General features: G+C 29.5%; 1 protein-coding gene across 2 annotated transcripts in view; it reads right to left on the bottom strand.

Moving 5' to 3' along the window:
* The window catches only part of zgc:86609 (TMCO1/EMC3 family protein), a 34,888-nt gene that overhangs the window by 2,200 nt on the left and 12,200 nt on the right, over nt 1-20,488 (bottom strand). The gene's annotated exons all lie outside the window — the stretch shown is intronic.

The raw sequence follows: 20,488 nt of genomic DNA, 5'->3' as shown, positions 1-20,488 counted from the left end.
ACAAAAGAGATGTGATATTGATTCTATGCAGCTCTTACTGTGTCCGCTGACCTTCATCCTCCTCCCCCTCCTCAGTGCGTTTGCCTTAACTGTGCCACAACGTTTATTTTTACGTGACACTCCTTATTTAATAGTGATGGGAATTCTGGCACTTTTTAGAAAACCGGCACTTTTGGCTCGACTCACTAAAAAGAGCCAGCTCTTTCGGTTCCCAAGCTCAAATGGTTTTGTTGATTAAATTAAATGACATTTTAAGGTAAAAAAAAAATTGACTTTTTTTGGCCGATTTTGATGCCTTACTATACTATGACCTTTTTTTATGACATTTTGAGGCCCAAAAAAAATTAGACTTTTTTTGCCCGATTTTGACGCCTTACTATACTATGACGTTTTTTATGACTTTTTGAGGTGAAAAGAAAAATTCCCTTTTTTTGCCCGATTTTGACGCCTTACTATACTATGACGTTTTTTATGAGATTTTGAAGTGAAAAAAAAAATAATTACTTTTTTTGCCCGATTTTGACGGCTTACTATACTATGACATTTTTTATGACTTTTTGAGGTGAAAAAAAAATTTGACTTTTTTTGGCCGAAAAAAACGCCTTACTATACTATGACGTTTTTTATGACTTTTGGAGGTCAAAAAAATTTTTGACTTTTTTTGTCCGAAAAAAACGCCATACTACACTATGATGTTTTTTATGACTTTTGGAGGTCAAAAAAAATTATGACTTTTTTTGTCCGATTTTGATGCCATACTATACTATGATGTTTTTTATGACATTTTGAGGTCAAAAATTTTTTTGACTTTTTTTGTCTGATTTTGACGCCTTACTATACTACGACGTTTTTTATGACTTTTTGAGGTGAAAAAAAATTTACCCTTTTTTTGCCCGATTTTGACGCCATATTATACTATGACGTTTTTTATGACTTTTGGAGGTCAAAAAACATTTTGACTTTTTTTGTCCGATTTTGACGCGTTACTATACTATGACGTTTTTTATGACTTTTGGAGGTCAAAAAAAATTTTGACTTTTTTTGGCCGAAAAAAACGCCTTACTATACTATGACGTTTTTTATGACTTTCTGAGGTGAAAATTTTTTTTAACTTTTTTTGCCCGATTTTAACGCCTTACTATACTATGACGTTTTTAATGACTTTTTGAGATGAAAAAAATTTTTGACTTTTTTTGTCCGAAAAAAACGCCATACTATACTATGACATTTTTTATGACTTTTGGAGGTCAAAAAAATTTTGACTTTTTTTGGCCGAAAAAAACGCCTTACTATACTATGACGTTTTTTATGACTTTCTGAGGTGAAAATTTTTTTTAACTTTTTTTGCCCGATTTTGACGCCTTACTATACTATGACGTTTTTTATGACTTTTGGAGGTCAAAAAAAAATTTGACTTTTTTTTCCCGATTTTGACGCCATACTATACTATGACGTTTTTTTATGACTTTTGGAGGTCCAAAAAATTTTTGACTTTTTTTGTCCGAAAAAAAAAGCCATACTATACTATGACGTTATTTATGACTTTTGGAGGTCCAAAAAATTTTTGACTTTTTTTGTCCGAAAAAAAACACCATACTATACTATGACGTTTTTTATGACTTTTGGAGGTCGAAAAAAATTTTGACTTTTTTTGTCCGATTTTGAAGCCTTACTATACTATGACGTTTTTTATGACTTTTGGAGGTCAAAAAATTTTTGACTTTTTTTGGCCGAAAAAAACGCCTTACTATACTATGACATTTTTTATGACTTTTGGAGGTCAAAAAATTTTTTTACTTTTTTTGTCCGATTTTGACGCCTTACTATACTATGACATTTTTTATGACTTTTGGAGGTCAAAAAAAATTTTGACTTTTTTTGTCCAAAAAAAACGCCATACTATACTATGACGTTTTTTATGACTTTTGGAGGTCGAAAAAATTTTTGACTTTTTTTGTCCGATTTTGACGGCATACTATACTATGACGTTTTTTATGACTTTTGGAGGTCGAAAAAAATTTTGACTTTTTTTGTCCAAAAAAAAACGCCATACTATACTATGACGTTTTTATGACTTTTGGAGGTCGAAAAAATTTTTGACTTTTTTTGTCCGAAAAAAACACCATACTATACTATGACGTTTTTTATGACTTTCTGAGGTGAAAATTTTTTTTAACTTTTTTTGCCCGATTTTGACGCCTTACTATACTATGACGTTTTTTATGACTTTTGGAGGTCAAAAAAAAATTTGACTTTTTTTTCCCGATTTTGACGCCATACTATACTATGACGTTTTTTTATGACTTTTGGAGGTCCAAAAAATTTTTGACTTTTTTTGTCCGAAAAAAAAAGCCATACTATACTATGACGTTATTTATGACTTTTGGAGGTCCAAAAAATTTTTGACTTTTTTTGTCCGAAAAAAAACACCATACTATACTATGACGTTTTTTATGACTTTTGGAGGTCGAAAAAAATTTTGACTTTTTTTGTCCGATTTTGAAGCCTTACTATACTATGACGTTTTTTATGACTTTTGGAGGTCAAAAAATTTTTGACTTTTTTTGGCCGAAAAAAACGCCTTACTATACTATGACATTTTTTATGACTTTTGGAGGTCAAAAAATTTTTTTACTTTCTTTGTCCGATTTTGACGCCTTACTATACTATGACATTTTTTATGACTTTTGGAGGTCAAAAAAAATTTTGACTTTTTTTGTCCAAAAAAAACGCCATACTATACTATGACGTTTTTTATGACTTTTGGAGGTCGAAAAAATTTTTGACTTTTTTTGTCCGATTTTGACGGCATACTATACTATGACGTTTTTTATGACTTTTGGAGGTCGAAAAAAATTTTGACTTTTTTTGTCCAAAAAAAAACGCCATACTATACTATGACGTTTTTATGACTTTTGGAGGTCGAAAAAATTTTTGACTTTTTTTGTCCGAAAAAAACACCATACTATACTATGATTTTTTTATGACTTTTGGAGGTCAAAAAAAATTTTTGACTTTTTTTGTCCGAAAAAAAAACGCCATACTATACTATGACGTTTTTTATGACTTTTTGAGATCGAAAAAAATTTTGACTTTTTTTGTCCAAAAAAAAATGCCATACTATACTATGACGTTTTTTATGACTTTTGGAGGCCGAAAAAATTTTTGACTTTTTTTGGCCGATTTTGACGCCTTACTATACTATGACGTTTTTAATGACTTTTGGAGGTCAAAAAAAAATTTGACTTTTTTTGTCCGAAAAAACGCCATACTATACTATAATGTTTTTTATGACTTTTGGAGGTCGAAAAAATTTTGACTTTTTTTGACCGATTTTGACGCCTTACGATACTATGACGTTTTTTATGACTTTTGGAGGTCAAAAAAAAATTTGACTTTTTTTTTCCGATTTTGACGCCATACTATACTATGACGTTTTTTATGACTTTTGGAGGTCCAAAAAATGTTTGACTTTTTTTGTCCGAAAAAAAACGGCATACTATACTATGACGTTATTTATGACTTTTGGAGGTCCAAAAAATTTTTGACTTTTTTTGTCCGAAAAAAACACCATACTATACTATGACGTTTTTTATGACTTTTGGAGGTCGAAAAATTTTTTGACTTTTTTTGGCCGAAAAAAACGCCATACTATACTATGACATTTTTTATGACTTTTGGAGGTCAAAAAAAATTTTGACTTTTTTTGGCCGAAAAAAACGCCTTACTATACTATGACGTTTTTTATGACTTTTGGAGGTCAAAAAATTTTTTTACTTTTTTTGTCCGATTTTGACGCCTTACTATACTATGACGTTTTTTATGACTTTTGGAGGTCAAAAAAAATTTTGACTTTTTTTGGCCGAAAAAAACGCCTTACTATACTATGACGTTTTTTATGACTTTCTGAGGTGAAAAATTTTTTTTGACTTTTTTTGCCCGATTTTAACGCCTTACTATACTATGACGTTTTTAATGACTTTTTGAGATGAAAAAAATTTTTGACTTTTTTTGTCCGAAAAAAACGCCATACTATACTATGACGTTTTTTATGACTTTTGGAGGTCGAAAAAAATTTTGACTTTTTTTGTCCAAAAAAAAATGCCATACTATACTATGACGTTTTTTATGACTTTTGGAGGTCGAAAAATTTTTTGACTTTTTTTGTCCGATTTTGACGCCTTACTATACTATGACGTTTTTAATGACTTTTGGAGGTGAAAAAAAAATTTGACTTTTTTTGTCCGAAAAAAACGCCATACTATACTATGATGTTTTTTATGACTTTTGGAGGTCGAAAAAATTTTGACTTTTTTTGTCCGATTTTGATGCCATACTATACTATGATGTTTTTTATGACATTTTGAGGTCGAAAAACATTTTGACTTTTTTTGTCCGATTTTGACGCCTTACTATACTATGACATTTTTTATGACTTTTGGAGGTCAAAATTTTTTTTTACTTTTTTTGTCCGATTTTGACGCCTTACTATACTATGACGTTTTTTATGACTTTTGGAGGTCAAAAAAAATTTAGATTTTTTTTGGCCGAAAAAAACGCCTTACTATACTATGACGTTTTTTATGACTTTCTGAGGTGAAAAATTTTTTTAACTTTTTTTGCCCGATTTTAACGCCTTACTATACTATGACGTTTTTAATGACTTTTGGAGGTCAAAAAAAAATTGGACTTTTTTTGTCCGAAAAAAACGCCATACTATACTATGATGTTTTTTATGACTTTTGGAGGTCGAAAAAATTTTGACTTTTTTTGTCCGATTTTGACGCCTTACTATACTATGACATTTTTTATGACTTTTGGAGGTCAAAATTTTTTTTTACTTTTTTTGTCCGATTTTGACGCCTTACTATACTATGACGTTTTTTATGACTTTTGGAGGTCAAAAAAAATTTTGACTTTTTTTGGCCGAAAAAAACGCCTTACTATACTATGACGTTTTTTATGACTTTTGGAGGTCGAAAAAATTTTTGACTTTTTTTATCCAAAAAAAAAACGCCATACTATACTATGACGTTTTTATGACTTTTGGAGGTCGAAAAAATTTTTGACTTTTTTTGTCCGAAAAAAACACCATACTATACTATGATTTTTTTATGACTTTTGGAGGTCAAAAAAAATTTTGACTTTTTTTGTCCAATTTTGACGCCTTACTATACTATGACGTTTTTAATGACTTTTTGAGGTGAAAAAAAATTTTGACTCTTTTTGTCCAAAAAAAAACGCCATACTATACTATGACGTTTTTTTATGACTTTCTGAGGTGAAAAATTTTTTTAACTTTTTTTGCCCGATTTTGACGCCTTACTATACTATGACATTTTTTATGACTTTTGGAGGTCAAAAATTTTTTTACTTTTTTTGTCCGATTTTGACGCCTTACTATACTATGACGTTTTTTATGACTTTTGGAGGTCAAAAAAATTTTTTGACTTTTTTTGTCCGATTTTGACGCCTTACTATACTATGACGTTTTTTATGACTTTTTGAGGTTAAAAAAAATTTTTCCCTTTTTTTGCCCGATTTTGACGCCATACTATACTATGACGTTTTTTTATGACTTTCTGAGGTGAAAAATTTTTTTAACTTTTTTTGCCCGATTTTGACGCCTTACTATACTATGACATTTTTTAAGACTTTTGGAGGTCAAAAAATTTTTTGACTTTTTTTGTCCGATTTTGACGCCTTACTATACTATGACGTTTTTTATGACTTTTGGAGGTCAAAAAAAATTTTTGACTTTTTTTGTCCGATTTTGACGCCTTACTATACTATGACGTTTTTTATGACTTTTTGAGGTTAAAAAAAAATTTTCCCTTTTTTTGCCCGATTTTGACGCCATACTATACTATGACGTTTTTTATGACTTTTGGAGGTCGAAAAAAATTTTGACTCTTTTTGTCTGAAAAAAACGCCTTACTATACTATGACGTTTTTTATGACTTTTGGAGGTGAAAAATTTTTTTGACTTTTTTTGTCCGAAAAAAACGCCATACTATACTATGACGTTTTTTATGACTTTTGGAGGTCAAAAATTTTTTTGACTTTTTTTGTCCGATTTTGACGGCATATTATACTATGACGTTTTTTATGACTTTTGGAGGTCCAAAAATTTTTTGACTTTTTTTGTCCGAAAAAAAAACGCCATACTATACTATGACGTTTTTTATGACTTTTGGAGGTCAAAAAAAATTATGACTTTTTTTGTCCGATTTTGATGCCATACTATACTATGATGTTTTTTATGACTTTTAGAGGTGAAAAAAAATTTTTGACTTTTTTTGTCCGATTTTGATGCCATACTATACTATGACGTTTTTTATGACTTTTGGAGGTCGAAAAAAATTTTGACTTTTTTTGGCTGAAAAAAACGCCTTACTATACTATGACGTTTTTTATGACTTTTGGAGGTGAAAAAAAATTTTGACTTTTTTTGTCCAAAAAAAACGCCATACTATACTATGACGTTTTTTATGACTTTTGGAGGTCGAAAAAAATTTTGACTTTTTTTGTCCAAAAAAAAACGCCATACTATACTATGACGTTTTTTTATGACTTTCTGAGGTGAAAAATTTTTTTAACTTTTTTTGCCCGATTTTGACGCCTTACTATACTATGACATTTTTTATGACTTTTGGAGGTCAAAAATTTTTTTGTATTTTTTTGTTCGAAAAAAACGCCATACTATACTATGACGTTTTTTATGACTTTTGGAGGTCGAAAAAAATTTTGACTTTTTTTGTCCGATTTTGATGCCATACTATACTATGACGTTTTTTATGACATTTTGAGGTCGAAAAACATTTTGACTTTTTTTGTCCGATTTTGACGCCTTACTATACTATGACATTTTTTAAGACTTTTGGAGGTCAAAAAATTTTTTTACTTTTTTTGTCCGATTTTGACGCCTTACTATACTATGACGTTTTTTATGACTTTTGGAGGTCAAAAAATTTTTTTGACTTTTTTTGTCCGATTTTGACGCCTTACTATACTATGACGTTTTTTATGACTTTTTGAGGTTAAAAAAAAATTTTCCATTTTTTTGCCCGATTTTGACGCCATACTATACTATGACGTTTTTTATGACTTTTGGAGGTCGAAAAAAATTTTGACTCTTTTTGTCTGAAAAAAACGCCTTACTATACTATGACGTTTTTTATGACTTTTGGAGGTGAAAAATTTTTTTGACTTTTTTTGTCCGAAAAAAACGCCATACTATACTATGACGTTTTTTATGACTTTTGGAGGTCAAAAATTTTTTTGACTTTTTTTGTCCGATTTTGACGGCATATTATACTATGACGTTTTTTATGACTTTTGGAGGTCCAAAAAATTTTTGACTTTTTTTGTCCGAAAAAAAAACGCCATACTATACTATGACGTTTTTTATGACTTTTGGAGGTGAAAAATTTTTTTAACTTTTTTTGCCCGATTTTGACGCCATACTATACTATGACGTTTTTTATGACTTTTGGAGGTGAAAAATTTTTTTAACTTTTTTTGCCCGATTTTGACGCCATACTATACTATGACATTTTTTATGACTTTTGGAGGTCAAAAAATTTTTTGACTTTTTTTGTTCGAAAAAAACGCCATACTATACTATGATGTTTTTTATGACTTTTGGAGGTCAAAAAAAATTATGACTTTTTTTGTCCGATTTTGATGAAATACTATACTATGATGTTTTTTATGACTTTTAGAGGTGAAAAAAAATTTTTGACTTTTTTTGTCCGATTTTGATGCCATACTATACTATGACGTTTTTTATGACTTTTGGAGGTCGAAAAAAATTTTGACTTTTTTTGGCTGAAAAAAACGCCTTACTATACTATGACGTTTTTTATGACTTTTGGAGGTCAAACAAAATTTTGACTTTTTTTGTCTGAAAAAAACGCCTTACTATACTATGACGTTTTTTATGACTTTTGGAGGTGAAAAAAAATTTTGACTTTTTTTGTCCAAAAAAAACGCCATACTATACTATGACGTTTTTTATGACTTTTGGAGGTCGAAAAAATTTTTGACTTTTTTTGTCCGATTTTGACGGTATACTATACTATGACGTTATTTATGACTTTTGGAGGTCCAAAAAATTTTTTTGACTTTTTTTGGCCGAAAAAAACGCCTTACTATAATATGACGTTTTTTATGACATTTTGGAGGTGAAAAAATTTTTTGACTTTTTTTGTCCGAAAAAAAACGCCATACTATACTATGACGTTTTTTATGACTTTTGGAGGTCGAAAAAAATTTTGACTTTTTTTGTCCAAAAAAAAACGCCATACTATACTATGACGTTTTTTTATGACTTTCTGAGGTGAAAAATTTTTTTAACTTTTTTTGCCCGATTTTGACGCCATACTATACTATGACATTTTTTATGACTTTTGGAGGTCAAAAAATTTTTTGACTTTTTTTGTTCGAAAAAAACGCCATACTATACTATGATGTTTTTTTATGACTATTGGAGGTCAAAAAAAATTATGACTTTTTTTGTCCGATTTTGATGCCATACTATACTATGATGTTTTTTATGACATTTTGAGGTCAAAAAAAATTTTGACTTTTTTTGTCCGATTTTGACGCCTTACTATACTATGACGTTTTTTATGACTTTTGGAGGTCAAAAAAAAATGTGACTTTTTTTGTCCGATTTTGACGCCTTACTATACTATGACGTTTTTTATGAATTTTTGAGGTGAAAAAAAAATTTCCCTTTTTTTGCCCGATTTTGACGCCATACTATACTATGACGTTTTTTATGACTTTTGGAGGTCGAAAAAATTTTTGACTTTTTTTGTCCGAAAAAAAACGCCATACTATACTATGACGTTTTTTATGACTTTTGGAGGTCGAAAAAAATTTTGACTTTTTTTGTCCGATTTTGACGGTATACTATACTATGACGTTATTTATGACTTTTGGAGGTCCAAAAAATTTTTTGACTTTTTTTGGCCGAAAAAAACGCCTTACTATAATATGACGTTTTTTATGACTTTTGGAGGTGAAAAAAATTTTTGACTTTTTTTGTCCGAAAAAAACGCCATACTATACTATGACGTTTTTTATGACTTTTGGAGGTCGAAAAAAATTTTGACTTTTTTTGTCCAAAAAAAAAACGCCATACTATACTATGACGTTTTTTTATGACTTTCTGAGGTGAAAAATTTTTTTAACTTTTTTTGCCCGATTTTGACGCCTTACTATACTATGACATTTTTTATGACTTTTGGAGGTCAAAAATTTTTTTGACTTTTTTTGTTCGAAAAAAACGCCATACTATACTATGATGTTTTTTATGACTTTTGGAGGTCGAAAAAAATTTTAACTTTTTTTGTTCGATTTTGATGCCATACTATACTATGACGTTTTTTATGACATTTTGAGGTCGAAAAACATTTAGACTTTTTTTGTCCGATTTTGACGCCTTACTATACTATGACATTTTTTATGAGTTTTGGAGGTCAAAAAATTTTTTTACTTTTTTTGTCCGATTTTGACGCCTTACTATACTATGACGTTTTTTATGACTTTTTGAGGTTAAAAAAAAATTTTCCCTTTTTTTGCCCGATTTTGACGCCATACTATACTATGACGTTTTTTATGACTTTTGGAGGTCGAAAAAAATTTTGACTCTTTTTGTCTGAAAAAAACGCCTTACTATACTATGACGTTTTTTATGACTTTTGGAGGTGAAAAATTTTTTTGACTTTTTTTGTCCGAAAAAAACGCCATACTATACTATGACGTTTTTTATGACTTTTGGAGGTCAAAAAATTTTTTGACTTTTTTTGTCCGATTTTGATGGCATATTATACTATGACGTTTTTTATGACTTTTGGAGGTCCAAAAAATTTTTGACTTTTTTTGTCCGAAAAAAAAACGCCATACTATACTATGACGTTTTTTATGACTTTTGGAGGTCGAAAAATTTTTTGACTTTTTTTGTCCGAAAAAAAACGCCATACTATACTAAAACGTTTTTTATGACTTTTGGAGGTCAAAAAAAATTTTGACTTTTTTTGTCCGATTTTGACGCCTTACTATACTATGACGTTTTTTATGACTTTTGGAGGTCGAAAAAAATTTTGACTTTTTTTGGCTGAAAAAAACGCCTTACTATACTATGACGTTTTTTATGACTTTTGGAGGTCAAACAAAATTTTGACTTTTTTTGTCTGAAAAAAACGCCTTACTATACTATGACGTTTTTTATGACTTTTGGAGGTGAAAAAAAATTTTGACTTTTTTTGTCCAAAAAAAACGCCATACTATACTATGACGTTTTTTATGACTTTTGGAGGTCGAAAAAAATTTTGACTTTTTTTGTCCAAAAAAAAACGCCATACTATACTATGACGTTTTTTTATGACTTTCTGAGGTGAAAAATTTTTTTAACTTTTTTTGCCCGATTTTGACGCCTTACTATACTATGACATTTTTTATGACTTTTGGAGGTCAAAAATTTTTTTGTATTTTTTTGTTCGAAAAAAACGCCATACTATCCTATGATGTTTTTTATGACTTTTGGAGGTCGAAAAAAATTTTGACTTTTTTTGTCCGATTTTGATGCCATACTATACTATGACGTTTTTTATGACATTTTGAGGTCAAAAAACATTTTGACTTTTTTTGTCCGATTTTGACGCCTTACTATACTATGACATTTTTTAAGACTTTTGGAGGTCAAAAAATTTTTTGACTTTTTTTGTCCGATTTTGACGCCTTACTATACTATGACGTTTTTTATGACTTTTGGAGGTCAAAAAAATTTTTTGACTTTTTTTGTCCGATTTTGACGCCTTACTATACTATGACGTTTTTTATGACTTTTTGAGGTTAAAAAAAAATTTTCCCTTTTTTTGCCCGATTTTGACGCCATACTATACTATGACGTTTTTTATGACTTTTGGAGGTCGAAAAAAATTTTGACTCTTTTTGTCTGAAAAAAACGCCTTACTATACTATGACGTTTTTTATGACTTTTGGAGGTGAAAAATTTTTTTGACTTTTTTTGTCCGAAAAAAACGCCATACTATACTATGACGTTTTTTATGACTTTTGGAGGTCAAAAATTTTTTTGACTTTTTTTGTCCGATTTTGACGGCATATTATACTATGACGTTTTTTATGACTTTTGGAGGTCCAAAAAATTTTTGACTTTTTTTGTCCGGAAAAAAAACGCCATACTATACTATGACGTTTTTTATGACTTTTGGAGGTGAAAAAAATTTTTGACTTTTTTTGTCCGAAAAAAACGCCATACTATACTATGACGTTTTTTATGACTTTTGGAGGTCAAAAAAAATTATGACTTTTTTTGTCAGATTTTGATGCCATACTATACTATGATGTTTTTTATGACATTTTGAGGTTAAAAAAAATTTTGACTTTTTTTGTCTGATTTTGACGCCTTACTATACTATGACGTTTTTTATGACTTTTGGAGGTCGAAAAAAATTTTGACTTTTTTTGTCCGATTTTGATGCCATACTATACTATGACGTTTTTTATGACATTTTGAGGTCGAAAAACATTTAGACTTTTTTTGTCCGATTTTGACGCCTTACTATACTATGACATTTTTTAAGACTTTTGGAGGTCAAAAAATTTTTTGACTTTTTTTGTCCGATTTTGACGCCTTACTATACTATGACGTTTTTTATGACTTTTGGAGGTCAAAAAAATTTTTTTACTTTTTTTGTCAGATTTTGACGCCTTACTATACTATGACGTTTTTTATGACTTTTTGAGGTTAAAAAAAAATTTTCCCTTTTTTTGCCCGATTTTGACGCCATACTATACTATGACGTTTTTTATGACTTTTGGAGGTCGAAAAAAATTTTGACTCTTTTTGTCTGAAAAAAACGCCTTACTATACTATGACGTTTTTTATGACTTTTGGAGGTGAAAAATTTTTTTGACTTTTTTTGTCCGAAAAAAACGCCATACTATACTATGACGTTTTTTATGACTTTTGGAGGTCAAAAATTTTTTTGACTTTTTTTGTCCGATTTTGACGGCATATTATACTATGACGTTTTTTATGACTTTTGGAGGTCCAAAAAATTTTTGACTTTTTTTGTCCGAAAAAAAAAACGCCATACTATACTATGACGTTTTTTATGACTTTTGGAGGTGAAAAAAATTTTTGACTTTTTTTGTCCGAAAAAAACGCCATACTATACTATTACGTTTTTTATGACTTTTGGAGGTCGAAAAAAATTTTGACTTTTTTTGTCCAAAAAAAAACGCCATACTATACTATGACGTTTTTTTATGACTTTCTGAGGTGAAAAATTTTTTTAACTTTTTTTGCCCGATTTTGACGCCATACTATACTATGACATTTTTTATGACTTTTGGAGGTCAAAAAATTTTTTGACTTTTTTTGTTCGAAAAAAACGCCATACTATACTATGATGTTTTTTATGACTTTTGGAGGTCAAAAAAAATTATGACTTTTTTTGTCCGATTTTGATGCCATACTATACTATGACGTTATTTATGACTTTTGGAGGTCCAAAAAATTTTTGACTTTTTTTGTCCGAAAAAAAACACCATACTATACTATGACGTTTTTTATGACTTTTGGAGGTCGAAAAAAATTTTGACTTTTTTTGTCCGATTTTGAAGCCTTACTATACTATGACGTTTTTTATGACTTTTGGAGGTCAAAAAATTTTGACTTTTTTTGGCCGAAAAAAACGCCTTACTATACTATGACATTTTTTTATGACTTTCTGAGGTGAAAAATTTTTTTAACTTTTTTTGCCCGATTTTGACGCCATACTATACTATGACATTTTTTATGACTTTTGGAGGTCAAAAAATTTTTTGACTTTTTTTGTTCGAAAAAAACGCCATACTATACTATGATGTTTTTTATGACTTTTGGAGGTCAAAAAAAATTATGACTTTTTTTGTCCGATTTTGATGCCATACTATACTATGACGTTATTTATGACTTTTGGAGGTCCAAAAAATTTTTGACTTTTTTTGTCCGAAAAAAAACACCATACTATACTATGACGTTTTTTATGACTTTTGGAGGTCGAAAAAAATTTTGACTTTTTTTGTCCGATTTTGAAGCCTTACTATACTATGACGTTTTTTATGACTTTTGGAGGTCAAAAAATTTTGACTTTTTTTGGCCGAAAAAAACGCCTTACTATACTATGACATTTTTTATGACTTTTGGAGGTCAAAAAATTTTTTAACTTTTTTTGCCCGATTTTGACGCCATACTATACTATGACGTTTTTTATGACTTTTGGAGGTGAAAAATTTTTTTAACTTTTTTTGCCCGATTTTGACGCCATACTATACTATGACATTTTTTATGACTTTTGGAGGTCAAAAAATTTTTTGACTTTTTTTGTTCGAAAAAAACGCCATACTATACTATGATGTTTTTTATGACTTTTGGAGGTCAAAAAAAATTATGACTTTTTTTGTCCGATTTTGATGAAATACTATACTATGATGTTTTTTATGACTTTTAGAGGTGAAAAAAAATTTTTGACTTTTTTTGTCCGATTTTGATGCCATACTATACTATGACGTTTTTTATGACTTTTGGAGGTCGAAAAAAATTTTGACTTTTTTTGGCTGAAAAAAACGCCTTACTATACTATGACGTTTTTTATGACTTTTGGAGGTCAAACAAAATTTTGACTTTTTTTGTCTGAAAAAAACGCCTTACTATACTATGACGTTTTTTATGACTTTTGGAGGTGAAAAAAAATTTTGACTTTTTTTGTCCAAAAAAAACGCCATACTATACTATGACGTTTTTTATGACTTTTGGAGGTCGAAAAAATTTTTGACTTTTTTTGTCCGATTTTGACGGTATACTATACTATGACGTTATTTATGACTTTTGGAGGTCCAAAAAATTTTTTTGACTTTTTTTGGCCGAAAAAAACGCCTTACTATAATATGACGTTTTTTATGACTTTTGGAGGTGAAAAAATTTTTTGACTTTTTTTGTCCGAAAAAAACGCCATACTATACTATGACGTTTTTTATGACTTTTGGAGGTCGAAAAAAATTTTGACTTTTTTTGTCCAAAAAAAAACGCCATACTATACTATGACGTTTTTTTATGACTTTCTGAGGTGAAAAATTTTTTTAACTTTTTTTGCCCGATTTTGACGCCATACTATACTATGACATTTTTTATGACTTTTGGAGGTCAAAAAATTTTTTGACTTTTTTTGTTCGAAAAAAACGCCATACTATACTATGATGTTTTTTATGACTTTTGGAGGTCAAAAAAAATTATGACTTTTTTTGTCCGATTTTGATGCCATACTATACTATGATGTTTTTTATGACATTTTGAGGTCAAAAAAATTTTTGACTTTTTTTGTCCGATTTTGACGCCTTACTATACTATGACGTTTTTTATGACTTTTGGAGGTCAAAAAAAAATGTGACTTTTTTTGTCCGATTTTGACGCCTTACTATACTATGACGTTTTTTATGAATTTTTGAGGTGAAAAAAAAATTTCCCTTTTTTTGCCCGATTTTGACGCCATACTATACTATGACGTTTTTTATGACTTTTGGAGGTCGAAAAAAATTTTGACTTTTTTTGTCCGAAAAAAAACGCCTTACTATACTATGACGTTTTTTATGACTTTTGGAGGTCGAAAAAAATTTTGACTTTTTTTGTCCAAAAAAAAAACGCCATACTATACTATGACGTTTTTTTATGACTTTCTGAGGTGAAAAATTTTTTTAACTTTTTTTGCCCGATTTTGACGCCTTACTATACTATGACATTTTTTATGACTTTTGGAGGTCAAAAATTTTTTTGACTTTTTTTGTTCGAAAAAAACGCCATACTATACTATGATGTTTTTTATGACTTTTGGAGGTCGAAAAAAATTTTGACTTTTTTTGTCCGATTTTGATGCCATACTATACTATGACGTTTTTTATGACATTTTGAGGTCGAAAAACATTTTGACTTTTTTTGTCCGATTTTGACGCCTTACTATACTATGACATTTTTTAAGACTTTTGGAGGTCAAAAAATTTTTTTACTTTTTTTGTCCGATTTTGACGCCTTACTATACTATGACGTTTTTTATGACTTTTTGAGGTTAAAAAAAAATTTTCCCTTTTTTTGCCCGATTTTGACGCCATACTATACTATGACGTTTTTTATGACTTTTGGAGGTCGAAAAAAATTTTGACTCTTTTTGTCTGAAAAAAACGCCTTACTATACTATGACGTTTTTTATGACTTTTGGAGGTGAAAAAAAATTTTGACTTTTTTTGTCCGATTTTGACGCCATACTATACTATGACGTTTTTTATGACTTTTGGAGGTCAAAAAAATTTTTGACTTTTTTTGTCCGATTTTGACGCCTTACTATACTATGACGTTTTTTATGACTTTTGGAGGTCGAAAAAAATTTTGACTTTTTTTGGCTGAAAAAAACGCCTTACTATACTATGACGTTTTTTATGACTTTTGGAGGTCAAACAAAATTTTGACTTTTTTTGTCTGAAAAAAACGCCTTACTATACTATGACGTTTTTTATGACTTTTGGAGGTGAAAAAAAATTTTGACTTTTTTTGTCCAAAAAAAACGCCATACTATACTATGACGTTTTTTATGACTTTTGGAGGTCGAAAAAATTTTTGACTTTTTTTGTCCGATTTTGACGGTATACTATACTATGACGTTATTTATGACTTTTGGAGGTCCAAAAAATTTTTTGACTTTTTTTGGCCGAAAAAAAACGCCTTACTATAATATGACGTTTTTTATGACTTTTGGAGGTGAAAAAATTTTTTGACTTTTTTTGTCCGAAAAAAACGCCATACTATACTATGACGTTTTTTATGACTTTTGGAGGTCGAAAAAAATTTTGACTTTTTTTGTCCAAAAAAAAACGCCATACTATACTATGACGTTTTTTTATGACTTTCTGAGGTGAAAAATTTTTTTAACTTTTTTTGCCCGATTTTGACGCCTTACTATACTATGACATTTTTTAAGACTTTTGGAGGTCAAAAAATTTTTTGACTTTTTTTGTCCGATTTTGACGCCTTACTATACTATGACGTTTTTTATGACTTTTGGAGGTCAAAAAAATTTTTTGACTTTTTTTGTCCGATTTTGACGCCTTACTATACTATGACGTTTTTTATGACTTTTTGAGGTTAAAAAAAAATTTTCCCTTTTTTTGCCCGATTTTGACGCCATACTATACTATGACGTTTTTTATGACTTTTGGAGGTCGAAAAAAATTTTGACTCTTTTTGTCTGAAAAAAACGCCTTACTATACTATGACGTTTTTTATGACTTTTGGAGGTGAAAAATTTTTTTGACTTTTTTTGTCCGAAAAAAACGCCATACTATACTATGACGTTTTTTATGACTTTTGGAGGTCGAAAAAAATTTTGACTTTTTTTGTCCAAAAAAAAACGCCATACTATACTATGACGTTTTTTTATGACTTTCTGAGGTGAAAAATTTTTTTAACTTTTTTTGCCCGATTTTGACGCCATACTATACTATGACATTTTTTATGACTTTTGGAGGTCAAAAAATTTTTTGACTTTTTTTGTTCGAAAAAAACGCCATACTATACTATGATGTTTTTTATGACTTTTGGAGGTCAAAAAAAATTATGACTTTTTTTGTCCGATTTTGATGCCATACTATACTATGACGTTATTTATGACTTTTGGAGGTCCAAAAAATTTTTGACTTTTTTTGTCCGAAAAAAAACACCATACTATACTATGACGTTTTTTATGACTTTTGGAGGTCGAAAAAAATTTTGACTTTTTTTGTCCGATTTTGAAGCCTTACTATACTATGACGTTTTTTATGACTTTTGGAGGTCAAAAAATTTTGACTTTTTTTGGCCGAAAAAAACGCCTTACTATACTATGACGTTTTTTATGACTTTTGGAGGTGAAAAAATTTTTTGACTTTTTTTGTCCGAAAAAAACGCCATACTATACTATGACGATTTTTATGACTTTTGGAGGTCAAAAATTTTTTTGACTTTTTTTGTCCGATTTTGACGGCATATTATACTATGACGTTTTTTATGACTTTTGGAGGTCCAAAAAATTTTTGACTTTTTTTGTCCGAAAAAAAAACGCCATACTATACTATGACGTTTTTTATGACTTTTGGAGGTCCAAAAAATTTTTGACTTTTTTTGTCCGAAAAAAAAACGCCATACTATACTATGACGTTTTTTATGACTTTTGGAGGTCAAAAAAAAATTTTGACTTTTTTTGTCCGATTTTGACGCCTTACTATACTATGACGTTTTTAATGACTTTTGGAGGTCAAAAAAAATTTTGACTTTATTTGTCCGAAAAAAACGCCATACTATACTATGATGTTTTTTATGACTTTTGGAGGTCAAAAAAAATTTTGACTTTTTTTGTCCGATTTTGACGCCATACTATACTATGATGTTTTTTATGACTTTTGGAGGTCAAAAAAATTTTTGACTTTTTTTCTCCGAAAAAAAACGCCATACTATACTATGACGTTTTTTATGACTTTTGGAGGTGAAAAAATGTTTTGACTTTTCTTGTCCGAAAAAAACGCCATACTATATTATGACGTTTTTTATGACTTTTGGAGGTCGAAAAAATTTTTGACTTTTTTTGTCCGAAAAAAAAACACCAAACTATACTATGACGTTTTTTATGACTTTTGGAGGTTAAAAAAATTTTTGACTTTTTTTGTCCGATTTTGACGCCTTACTATACTATGACGTTTTTTATGACTTTTAGAGGTGAAAAAAAAATTTCCCTTTTTTTGCCCGATTTTGACGCCATACTATACTATGACGTTTTTTATGACTTTTGGAGGTCGAAAAAAATTTTGACTTTTTTTGGCTGAAAAAAACGCCTTACTATACTATGACGTTTTTTATGACTTTTGGAGGTGAAAAAAAATTTTGACTTTTTTTGTCCAAAAAAAACGCCATACTATACTATGACGTTTTTTATGACTTTTGGAGGTCGAAAAAATTTTTGACTTTTTTTGTCCGATTTTGACGGTATACTATACTATGACGTTATTTATGACTTTTGGAGGTCCAAAAATTTTTTTGACTTTTTTTGGCCGAAAAAAACGCCTTACTATAATATGACGTTTTTTATGACTTTTGGAGGTGAAAAAAATTTTTGACTTTTTTTGTCCGAAAAAAACGCCATACTATACTATGACGTTTTTTATGACTTTTGGAGGTCGAAAAAAATTTTGACTTTTTTTGTCCAAAAAAAAACGCCATACTATACTATGACGTTTTTTTATGACTTTCTGAGGTGAAAAATTTTTTTAACTTTTTTTGCCCGATTTTGACGCCATACTATACTATGACGTTTTTTATGACTTTTGGAGGTCAAAAAATTTTTTGACTTTTTTTGTTCGAAAAAAACGCCATACTATACTATGATGTTTTTTATGACTTTTGGAGGTCAAAAAAAATTATGATTTTTTTTGTCCGATTTTGATGCCATACTATACTATGATGTTTTTTATGACATTTTGAGGTAAAAAAAAATTTTGACTTTTTTTGTCTGATTTTGACGCCTTACTATACTATGACGTTTTTTATGACTTTTGGAGGTCAAAAAAAACGTGACTTTTTTTGTCCGATTTTGACGCCTTACTATACTATGACGTTTTTTATGAATTTTTGAGGTGAAAAAAAAATTTCCCTTTTTTTGCCCGATTTTGACGCCATACTATACTATGACGTTTTTTATGACTTTTGGAGGTCGAAAAAAATTTTGACTTTTTTTGTCTGAAAAAAACGCCTTACTATACTATGACGTTTTTTATGACTTTTGGAGGTCGAAATTTTTTTTTGACTTTTCTTGTCCGAAAAAAATGCCATACTATAGTATGACGTTTTTTATGACTTTTGGAGGTCGAAAAAATTTTTGACTTTTTTTGTCCGAAAAAAAAAACGCCATACTATACTATGACGTTTTTTATGACTTTTGGAGGTGAAAAATTTTTTTGACTTTTCTTGTCCGAAAAAAACGCCATACTATACTATGACGTTTTTTATGACTTTTGGAGGTCAAAAATTTTTTTGACTTTTTTTGTCCGATTTTGACGGCATATTATACTATGACGTTTTTTATGACTTTTGGAGGTCCAAAAAATTTTTGACTTTTTTTGTCCGAAAAAAAAACGCCATACTATACTATGACGTTTTTTATGACTTTTGGAGGTCGAAAAAATTTTTGACTTTTTTTGTCCGAAAAAAAACGCCATACTATACTATGACGTTTTTTATGACTTTTGGAGGTCAAAAAAAATTTTGACTTTTTTTGTCCGAAAAAAACGCCATACTATACTATGACGTTTTTTATGACTTTTTGAGGTGAAAAAATTTTTTGACTTTTTTTGTCCGATTTTGACGCCTTACTATACTATGACGTTTTTTATGACTTTTGGAGGTCGAAAAAAATTTTGACTTTTTTTTTGTCCGATTTTGACGCCTTACTATACTATGACGTTTTTTATGACTTTTGGAGGTCAAAAAAAATGTGACATTGAATTGGACCTTAAAGAAGGCACAAACACCACCTAGCTGGAAGGAGGCAATAATCTCTGCCATACCTAAAGAAGGAAAGGATAAGATGGAATGTGGGTCATATAGACCAATATCTGTTCTTAATATTGACTACAGATTATTTACTTCTATCATGGCCAGAAGATTAGAGGAATTCCTACCTACACTGATACATAATGATCAGACCGGCTTCATACGACAACGACAAACACAGGACAATATACGAAGGACATTACACATTATGGACCATATACAAAAAAATAAAATTGAGGCAATAATAATAAGTGTGGATGCTGAAAAAGCATTTGACTCTGTAGATTGGATTTTTCTCTATAAAGTCTTACATAAATTTGGTTTACATGAGACCGTTATTAAAACTGTACGGGCACTATATGATAGTCCCACTGCCAGAATTAAAATCAACGGATATTTATCTAAAAGTTTCACTCTAGAGAGGGGCTCGAGACAAGGTTGTGCATGGTCACCACTGCTCTTCGCATTATATTTGGAACCACTAGCCCAATACATCAGACAGAATAAGGATATTAGTGGAATTAAAATTAAAGGGACAGAACATAAATTGGCCTGCTACGCTGATGATATTTTAGTCTTTTTGGGTGAACCAACACACTCTCTACCCAAATTGATGCAGTCATTTCAACAATTTGGTCAATTATCAGGGTACAAGATTAATATAAGTAAAACCCAAATACTCAAATATAATTACAACCCACCAGTGGAAATTAAAAGTAGATACCCCCTTGCATGGCAAACAGAGTCTTTTAAGTATCTGGGCATCAATATACCAAAGGATCTTACAAAATTATCAGAAAACAACTACCTGCCTATCCAAAAAAAAATCAAGGAGGACATAGCAAG

Source organism: Toxotes jaculatrix, chromosome 2 (genome assembly GCF_017976425.1).
Source record: "Toxotes jaculatrix isolate fToxJac2 chromosome 2, fToxJac2.pri, whole genome shotgun sequence".
Taxonomy (NCBI): Eukaryota; Metazoa; Chordata; class Actinopteri; family Toxotidae; genus Toxotes; species Toxotes jaculatrix.
This window is presented reverse-complemented; position numbering and strand designations above follow the sequence as displayed.